This window comes from Gallinula chloropus (assembly GCF_964237585.1).
Source record: "Gallinula chloropus genome assembly, chromosome: 2".
NCBI classification, from domain to species: Eukaryota; Metazoa; Chordata; class Aves; order Gruiformes; family Rallidae; genus Gallinula; species Gallinula chloropus.
This window is the reverse complement of record NC_140086.1, coordinates 43,046,408-43,057,352: the sequence shown is the minus strand read 5'-3', so window position 1 is coordinate 43,057,352 and position 10,945 is coordinate 43,046,408.

The following is a 10,945-nucleotide window of genomic DNA, read 5'->3' as shown; positions in this document are numbered from 1 at the left end:
AGGGGGTGAGGAGGTGGGGAGAGAGAGAAACCTCTCTGCACATCTGCTTTGACATCCTGCTCTAACTTTGGTTATGAGGGGTTGTTTTTTTTTCAAATCCCATACCTGCTTTAAAGAAGAGACATTAATGTCACAAAATACCTCTTTTAGTCCAGGAAAAGGAGTGGAATCCTCAAACAGATGTTCTTCGCAGGAAAAGAAGAAAAAATGAAGCAGCCCCACTTGGCTTCTGTAAGTACCCCCAATCTCCTAGGACTTCTGAACCTAAGGCATCTGCACCTTCCGAGAGGCGTGCTGGCAGCGGAGACGATTCTCAGGCATGAGCTCCGAAGTGGTAGCAGCAGTTGCTGCTGTTCCAGCTCCCACCACTTCTCCTTTTCCCTCTCAGGCTCCCTCTGCCTCCCTCTCGCTCTGCCAGGGCTCCAGCAGCACTCTGCACTGATGCACACGTTCTCCTCTGTCTCTGTCCCTGCAGCTCAGAAGCTCACATGACTCCTGTCTAAACACCCAGAGGCAGATAAATTAAAAGAAAAGTGAAAAATAAGTTCTGCAATGAATGAATGCTTATTTTTAATACACTTTTCCAAGTTCCCTTCCTCATTCCCCCTGCACTCCCAGGCCTCAAGCAATGATCCTCTCTGCCTTATTGAATCTCACACACTTTTGCAGGTGCTGGATAGAAGAGGAATTCTCAGTATAGATGCCTTCCTTGCCTGGTCCATCAGCTCTTCTGTGCCTCAGTTTCACATGTGCATCCCAAACACTTCTCGCTGAGTGGCCGTGCCCCTGTGCCTTTATACCTGCAGCTTGGAGGAAAGTCAGAAGCTGGCTACCAAAGCAGAGAGAGGCACCCCGTTTATTGTCCTTAGTTTATTCAAGCTGTCCCACACTGTGTGAGAACCCCAGAATTCCCTGGAGCTCTGCTGGAGCTCTGCTCTCCCCAGGCTCCAGCTGCAGCCAGGGATGGAGAGACTGTGTGCACAGAAATCACATCCCTCTGGGCTTATGCCTAATATACTCCATCAAGGAGGGGCTGGGAATCTGTGTTCAGGATATCCCTTAACTTGCAAACAGACCTTGAAATGCCCACCAGGAGTCCCTCTAAATCGCAAAGGAGACATGAGACTAGACCATTGTTTGTTCCCACTCCTTAGGAAGAGGTGGGGAACAGCCAGGTTGGCTGCATCTCAAAGCGTGCAGCAGGAAAGCAGGTCTCTGCAAGGAATAGCAGGCAGTCATGACTGTCTAGGCATCTGGTGAAGCCTTGACATCCAGGAAAGGGGTTGTGGGTTTCCTCCATCCTTTTCTAACTCTAACATTAACACTTTACTTCCTCTTGTTGAGAGCAACCAGGTTGCAGTTTCTATTTTCTAAAACTTTTTTTTCTAAACCTACGATCAAGATAAGAAATTATATCAGTTGTAGAGTCAAAAGTCATGGAGAAGGTTTAAAAGCTACAGAATCCCTCTCTCAGAGGCAGAGGCTTCTGCAAACATGGTGATGGGTTGGTCTGTGGTCACTGCTTTCTCCAGAATGTCAGCATCTGCTGTCATCTGTAAAGAGTTGTCTTAAAAGTCGCACCCTTAATGAAGTTTTAAAATATCACAAAACAGCAAACACATGACAAAAACACCCCCAAGCCAAATATATTTTAAGAATGGAAAACAGACTTGAACAATAATAATTTCTTGGAAGATAAAAGGAGACCCTAGCATAAAATGTACCCTCCGTCCTGCTTTTACATTCTGCAATCCATGGGTTTTTACACATGTACTGGAGAGAATTGCTTCCTCTACTTCTCAGATACAGTTTTCATTGTCAATTTTCAACTTCTTGTTAACATTTTCCTTGGACTTCTCCACATTTTGAAATTAAAACATACAGCAGAGCTGTAAAATAGCAATATTTTAACATTCACTCATAATTCATCTCTTATGAACAACCAGTTTGTTCGGATAAGCACCTTAAGGTTGAGAACACACAGCTGCAAAATAACCAATGAAATGGATTCTAAAGGTTAGGCTGAACTGAGGGAGAAAGAAGCAACAGTTTGTCACTCTGCAGTTGCTACAGGTGGATCAGAAACTTCCATAAGGGAAAGAAAAGCCTGTTACTGCTGTGCATAAATCTAAAGCAAGAGATGTAGAAAACTTAAGATTAACAGCAGACTCAGAGCTTTTTCAAGTGTCAGCAGCTGGACAGTAAACTGCTCTTTCTCTCGCTAAATTCTATGTTGAAACCATCCAGTGTTCTTAGAGTTGGCACAAGAAAGATGGACTCACAGCTGTGGTCACTGACCCTGAATGGAGTGTGCATTGCGACCTCATGGGACATGAGCCATGTTCCATCACCATCTTCCTCTTCAACACGTAACTGCTCCGTGCCTCTTTGCCCTTCCCAACAGTCCTTCGTAAAAGGTCAGGGGAGTGTCCTGAAGTACCGAGGGAAGAGAAAGAAAGGGTTTGCAGACAACCTAACCCAGACTGTCCATACACCCATGCCAGAAGCCCCCGTTCTTTCCAGGGAAAGCAAGAAAAGTTTTGGGGTAGAAAGACAGCCTAAAAGTACAGTCTCACCACTCAGCTACAACTTTCTTCCACCACTGTTGTACACAAACCTCTGGCTCACATATCCCCTCCCTTCCCCCACAGTATTTTAACTATAATACTGTAGGGCCAGTGTTCACCTCACTGGACTTTGGGAAACGCAACACAAATCACCTGGACATTTTTCATTAAAAATATATAACTAGGTATCAAAATCTATGCTTAGGCAACATTGTTTAGGTTCAGAATTCCAGCTCTCAAAGGTAAAAACATGTCACATTCAGTTGTCTGATACCTAGCCACTAGAATACGTGTGTATTTACACTACTTTTGCTTTTTTAACCTGGACTTTCTGCCTCGTTCACAGCTGTATAATATTGCTGTATTTAAGTGGAAGGACAACCATACATTGGCAAGTTTGTATCTGTAAAGTGTTTTCTTTCACAATCCTAATTAAATTCTTTGAATGAATAAGGAACACAGGTGGAGGGAGATATGTGATGTTTAACAATAGCAGGTGGGAAGGGCTTCAACGCTGTCTTTTTTTATTACCAAAAGCTACAGTAACGAGCTGCCCCCATCAGCACACTGCTTCGAAACCTTAACAATGTGCTGGGACATTAATTCAGCCCTGACTCAGAGGTAAGAGCGAACCACACTGAATCACCAGCACGACTCTGTGTGGCACCCGCTCACCGTGCAGCGGCTGCATCCCTCCAGCACACGCAGGTTCTGAGTGAAAGCTGCTTAGCCACTGACACTCGTTGCTGATGACCATGACACTTTCTAGGTTTAAGTTAAATTTTCAGAAGAGGGCAGACCTTCCCTTTCAGCCATGAGTTGTAGCACTTGATATTTTGATGTGGGATCGTTGGCAGAAGTCACTTTTTACTCTAGAGATTGGGAGGGGAGGCCAGATGAGTTAAGTGGAGCAGGTTATCGAGATGCTTTTTTTAGATCATAATTGGTTTTACTCCCTGATTGACCAAAGGCTACAACAATAGTGAACCTGAGTAAAGGGAGGAGATGCTGGAAATGCTTTCTGGTGGCTCTAGTTGCCAGGGAAACAAAGTTCTCCTGTATCTCTGTATCCAGAAATGTTAGCTCTCTGTGTGAGCACAGCTCTCTGGAAATGATGCATTTTATCCTCTTCAAAGACCAGCACAGGAGAGGAAGGGGGAAAAGAGAGGCAGGAAAGCATATGTAATACTTTCTCAACAGCTTTTGTACATACATTTTGGCCATAGAAGACTAAATATTCAGCATAAAATTTGTGGTTTGCTTTTTACTTGTAGATGGCAGAAGTTTGTCTTATGTTTTAGAATAAATTACTATTACAGATCTTCTTTACCCCTTTCAGAAATCAACCCGATGAAACCCTGAGCACCAGGACAGCCTCTGTGGCCTGCCCCAGGACATGTCCAACTTTGATGGGAAAGTCCATGGGAGGGTATGGAGAGACCAGACACCCACAAGCTGCCAACTGCAAGGAGGCACAGGGCAGGTGGTGAGAGGCTTCTGACCCCAGGTCTTTAAAAAAGAGGGGTGTTGTACTGACAAGAGCTAACTGACAGCAAGGAGGCCAGTGGCTGGGATTAAGGAGGCCAGCAGGTCACAACGACCACTTCTCTATCTTCCCTGCATTTCATTTTGTCAAGGTCCTCAGCTTGGAGCTTTCTATTTTCCCACTTTGCTGGAGCAGGCTGCAGCTGTGTGTCCCAGAGGATACTCAAGGATGCTGAGAGCAGCTGAATGTGAGCTACAAGAACAACTTTTAGCACTACTCTTTAAAAGATAAAATTGTAATATTCTTCATCTGCTCATCTGACACAGTTGCTTTTTTTACTGAAGAAACAAAAACAATTAAGTGTCTCTAATTGTTATTTACAATTACTTCTCCTGTGAGGAGAAGTCAGTTAATTATCTTTCACAGTAAACTGGCTTCCCAGCACAGGGAAACATGTTTATGCTGGTAGCTGCCCCAAAGCAGGAATGGGGATCAGCTAACACAACCCAAATTTCCACCCAGCTTCATCTCTGAAGACAGGAGATGATGTTGATGCCATTGATAAGTTTTATGGGAATAAATAAAAGCCACTGTAAGGTTAGCCTAGTCACTTCAGGATGATCCCAGCGGATTGTGTGGGATGAGTACTGACTCCTCTCCAAAGAGCTCAAGTTCCTGCAGAGCTTTCTCTTTACCTTTTTGACAGGAAAAGAAAGATGATTAATTTTCCGGAGGTAAGAGCTGTTCCGATTATATGCCAATAACACTCAAATCTTGTTGGCTTTTTCCGATGCCTGGCAGAAGTAAGAATCAGACTGAAAAATTATGTAGCTGAAGCTGGAGAAAAGTGAATTTTACATACAAAACCCCTAAACCTTGCTCCTCCCACCTCCTCCGCTCCTGGTTTTGGCACCTTCATTCATACGTAATTAATGGCTTAAGCACATCGGTCCTATTAGTCCCTCAGCCAACGCCACAGAGGAACTACTTGAGCTGCAGGGAGTGAACATTAATAGTGATGCTGAGAGTGAAGAGCTTCAAGAAAAATCAGGCATGGAGGACAAAGTGAGTGCAGGAGCAGGAGTGAAGTGAAGTTAAAGGGGGAATTACCTCAACACACGCATACCAGTCGCGCACACAACCCAAACCCTCAATTACTTGTGGTTATCAGTGTTAATTCGAGCACTGCCCAAAGGGTGAAGAACTGATGAGCAGCTACTCAAACACAAGGGTCAGGGTGAAGCCCCCAAATTGTCAAACCCCAGAGAGACCATTTAGCCAGAGTACACCCTTAAAATATATATATATATGTGTGTGTGTGTGTGTATATGTATGTATATATATATAATTACAATTTAAAGAAGAATCAAAAAATTAAAAAGCAAATGCACCCTGAGCAGGTACAGCCGGGGACGGGGCACCCACGGTGGGGGGAGGCAGCCGCTTTTCGGAGGAAACAGCAGAGGGGGCAGGTGCCCTGACACGCTGCCACCGAGGCAAGCGGTCGCCCGTCCCACCCCCGCGCCAGGGACCTGTCCCACTCCGCCCCCCGGGAGCGGGTGGCTGCCCCGGCCGGGCTCCCCGCGCTGCCGCCGCCCGGGGCCGGAGGTGCCGCAGGCAGCGGCGGCGGGGGGGTGAGCCCCTTCGCAGGCCTCTCCTTTCTTCCTCCAGCCTGGCACTATCACGTACCCGTATTCACTTGGTTTTGTTTTTATTTCCCCCCCGGTTATATTTGTACTCGGCGGCATCAAGCAACAGAAAAGCAGATATTTTAAGCTTTTTGCAGCTATTTGCTTCAGCCTGTGAAACAGCTACATCTGTTCCAAGGTGCAGACAAAAAGAGGTTTAAGCTCATGTTCAGAATGTCCCAGAGAGGACGAACGGGCATTTTTACACCGCGTTGTTTGATGCTGTTACTATACTGCAGATTGCAACATGTGAATATGAACCAGAGAGCTCGTGCCAACATTTCGCAGCACATGGAAACACGCCTCTTGAGACATTTGCCTAAATAAGCCGTGCAGGAAGAAAATTAGCCTGGGATTGACTTGTTAGTGGCTTAGAGATGAGTTGGGCATCCAACTGGGTAGCTCTTGCTTTGCTCAGAGGGGCACTGAGCCGGTCACGTAAAATACCGAAGTCCGATTGTGTTGCCATGACCCAGCGCGGGCAGTGCCGCTAAGCTCAGTACCCCTGCGCACAGGGTGAAAATATCTGGCTAAAAATTCCATTCCTAATAGACCAGGAGGAGGGGAAGGCAAAGAAAACCCGCTGTAGTATAACGTAGAGCATTGCTAGAGCAACCCCAGCCGAACAAAACCGCCGGGAGGAGAAAGTGTTGACTGGGTATCATTAGTGCGAGCGAGCGGCACCGAACAGAAACACTGAGTGTAAATTAAGGCTTTGGCAGGGGGAACAAAGAAAATCATCAAAGGCTTAAGACATTACACTGAAGTACACACCCCGTGACTGGGTTGTCTTCACCTTTTTTCTGATTTCACCTCTTTTACTGTTAGCATAACTGCCTATTATTACAAATTATCAGCATATTCATAAAGTAAATGGCACCAAGGCAGTTCCTTTTTATTTGAATAAATTAGAATCCTGTACCAACTAATTTTCCAAAGTACTTTTCAATTGTGCTAAAAGAAGATAACTAATTGCCTTAGGTTGCTAATTGCTTTACGAACTAAAGGATTTTTTTAATTATTATTTATCTTATTTTTTATTAAATGCAAAGATCCTTTGAAATCTCAAGAATAGAAAGTATTTTAGTGCCCGCCCGGTGTTTTTGTTTTCATTGTTTCAATAGCACGTTTTAAGTGAAGACACCAGTGTGTCCTTCCTGCCTGTGCCACAAAGATGATTTAAGGGCCTGGAGCATCTCCCCTGTGAGGAAAGACTGAGTGACCTGGGGCTGTTCAGCCTTGAGAAAAGAAGACTGAGAGGGAATCTGATCAATGTTTATAAATATCTGATGTGTAGGAGACAGTAGAAAATAGCCAGCCTCTTTTCTATGGTCTGTGGGGACAGGACTAGGGGCAATGGCTGCAAGTTGGAGCACAGGAAGTTCTGCACCAACATGCGGAAGAACTTTTTCACAGTGAGGGTGACAGAGCCCTGGGACAGGCTTCCCAGGGGGGTTGTGGAGTCTCCTTCTCTGGAGATATTCAACACCTGTCCGGGTATCTACCTGTGTGATCTGTCCTAGGGAACGTGCTTTGGCAGGGGGCTTGGACTAGATGACCTCTGGAGGTCCATTCCAACCCCTACGATTCTGTAACTCCACTGTAGATAAACATTCAAAGAAAGACTGTCTAGTCTGGTAGCTAACATTCTTGCTAGATGTGCAGAAAGCCAAGGCTCAACTTCCTTCCTCCAGACTAGATATCATAACCATCTCCATCTCCTACATGCTGGCCAAGTGAGCACTGTTTTGCTCCACTAGTATTGTGTTTGTTTTCATCTAGAACATTACAGTTTAAATTGCCAGTTTCTTCAGTAGCCTGTAAATTCTAGGAATAAAACAATTATTTCAACATAAATCGTAAAATCATCTTGCTAAATCCTTAGATGTTTATCTGAGTGTCCTCAGTCATTCAAATCTGAAATTTTGGCTGCAGATTTCAACTAATATTTGCCTTGACTTTTACCAAGTGTTTATGGGGCATTATATAATTTAAAGCCACATGACGACTATAGAACTCTTAAACTACCTCGTAAATTGATGAAGATTTAGAGAAGTCTCAATAGATATTCAGATTAAATTTACTCTGTTGGCAGTCAGCAAGAAATTCAGACACAATCATGGGTCCTCTGGCAGGATAGGTTTATTATTTATGATGTTAAAAATTATATGGAAGAGGCTAAAAGTTAAAAAGAAAAACTTTGAGATAAACAGCATCCTACTGTTTTGGAAGGCAAGTGTAGTAGGTTTAAAATGTATATTGCAGCATTATGATGCATGCCAGTGACCCATACGCTGCTGTTTCATAAATCACAACTTGCACATGTCATCTCAGGAAAGAGTTCCAGAGATAGTCTTAGATGATCACGGGGATATATCCTGGTTCCACAGAAATGAGGGTCTGGGTTTTATAGACAGGTCCACTGAGTGCAAAGGGTCACGATGCGGTGTTCTTTATGTTTTTTCAGAACAATGCAGGACACCTCTTGTCATTAACTTTCCCCCCATTATTAGAAGTACTGAAGATACAGGACCGGCTTTTAGGAACCAAACAGGATGAAAGAAGAGAGGCTGACACTAAATTTTATGTGTAGTATGGGCAATATAAAAATGAACCACTTGAAAGTAGACCAGATCAGAGGCCTCTGCTCTTGTACCTTTGTTTCCTCTGAAAAAAAACCCACAATGGAATGAGCCCAAGGCTGCTGTGAAGAGTTACATTCCTGGGTTTCTCTGTGTCTTGGGGTGGGAGGGGGAGCAGATAAACTGTTCTTATAATTAGATTTTCTCTCCTTTTGTGTGTCTATGGCAACAAAATAACCAGGGGTCTTCAGAGTTCATGGTCATCCCTGCTGTTCAGTCTAGCCGTGCAAGCAAGATCAGTCCCATAGCCTCTGGAAGTGCTTCCCGCAGGCACTCCAGGTTTTAGGTGAAGGTCCTCTTTCGTGGATGTTGCCATGGAAGCTTCTTAGTAGCTGGGCTCCAATAAGCCTTTGCTGTGCAATTACCCGCTGGCAGTTTGGCTCAAAAAGCCTACAGTCCCTCAGCACTGTGATTAATCTGAAGACCAGTGGCATGCTTCAGCTGACACTGGTATTACATGCCTGTATTTGCATTGACACCATTCAAGCTGCTGGTTTTCCTGGTCACCCGTTGTCCCTGTAATTTCTACTCCCTAGCTGCTAAGCCAGTTTATCCCCATGGCTTAGTATCTGATACCAAACAACTGTACCTTGAGGAAGAAATCATAAAGGAAATAGACAAATATTTAACTATAAACTATGGTAACTGTAGCATTTCTGTACATCTAGGATGATAGAGCGATAAGCAGATGGAATAGCAATCTTATCTGTATGATGTGACCTTTCTACAAAAGCAATTTCTGCAGAAATTTATTTCAACAAATCGAAAGGCAGCTTTACTTAGTATTGCTCTTTCGCAGATTTTATCACTTGATAAGTAAGTATTTACCATTTCCAGATTAATAATTCCTCCTGGAGAGAAGGTGTTTCTGGGCAAAGATCCAGGTTCAACATTTTCGAACCTCTGCCATGCATACACACAGTTGCCATTTTCACTCTGTCATTGTACCACGTTACTGCATAGCAATGCACTAAATGGATTTTGGGGGTATACTCCACTAAGACAATTTCCATCATAATCATGTGTCTGACTAGGTAGAGGATTTTTTAAATTCCCCAAACTCTTCTTTTAATTCTCAATAGGCCTTTTTTGTGTGTGTAACTGGACACGATTAAGTAAATCCTGCCAGCAGAACAGTCTGAACCAGTCCTGCGTGGAGCACGAAGGCACTACCCGCACTTTCTGCATTCGGATTAATTTTAGTGCAGCGCTTTGCAAACTGCTTAAGCACCACAGTACTTCTGTGGGGCAAAGACAGTAAAAAGACACTGCACCTGTAAGACAGAGAGAACACATAAAGGTTATGCTGTGTTGCCAGCTACACAGAGGCAATCAATAAGAGGGCCATAAGAGACTCTAAAGTCCCTTCTTTTCCCCCCACCCTCTACTTCTCCTTTACTAGATCTCCTGTCTGGCTGTTCTGTAAGATTTTCTGTTATTCCTCTTCCTGAAGCTTTTTTCCCTGCATTACTATCACTGGCTAGTTGTGCATCAGAGCTATGAACCCTCTGTGAGTCAAACAGTCCGTATCTATCAAATGCTACCTGCTAGAGGCTGGCAGGACTTGGTTCGATTTTCCCTGTCAGAAAGACCCTACAGGCCACGACTTTTGGAACAGTGGATTATTTTTCCATGACTCGGGGTCAATAAGAATGACAGAAAATAAAGGCACACCTAACTCCATACCCTGTGAAAAGCTTTATCCTTAGAATTTCACACCACCTGTGTGTTCAGGAAATTAGTGGCTTTCATAGACCAGCTACGGCTCTTCGCTGTGGAGGTGAAGGAAAGAAATCATGTGAGCCACCTATTCAACTCCAGAAGGCCAGGCATTTTAGTGGTATAAAATCCATATCCTTTATGACAGGAAGAATTAATCTTTAGTGTGCACAAGAATAATTTCAGGAACTGAGCAACAGCAGTACTATCAGCTAATGCCTCAGATGCCAGTCTTAAAAAAAGGCCGTTTTAAGAAATAAAAATATATATACTCAAGACATATATAATTGATAATTAGCACTTGCATTGCTACTTTACTTTGAAAGATACAAGCAGCAATTAATTACAGCTACTAAAAAAAAACCCCAAAATATGCCATTGCAGAATTGCACATGATCTTATCAAACCTACATTTTGGTAAGTCTTTGTACAACTCTGAGGTTTGAAAAGATCTCTTAGGAAGCATGAATTGATATATAAGAGAAAGCATAACTTTTAAGTGGTTTAGCCTTATGGCCTTTTCAGTGCTACCAAGAAATAAGAAAAACACAAAATAAGAAAGGCTGACGCACTTAATTCTGACACCAACAATAATGTCCAACCATCATAGATATGAAATACAACTGACAAGTTGTAATTTACCCTTTATGGGGAGGATTCAAATCTGGGGGCTTTAAAATTCTACCAGGTATGAAAAAAGAATTGAAAAATGGCTCCAAAATAGGTTATTCACTGATAAATAGTTGAGTCCATAGCTTTCCTTCTACAATAGAAGATATACATGTTTTAGCTCCTGATACACTACAGGTGGACACATCCTTCTTCCTATATTCTTGTCTCCAG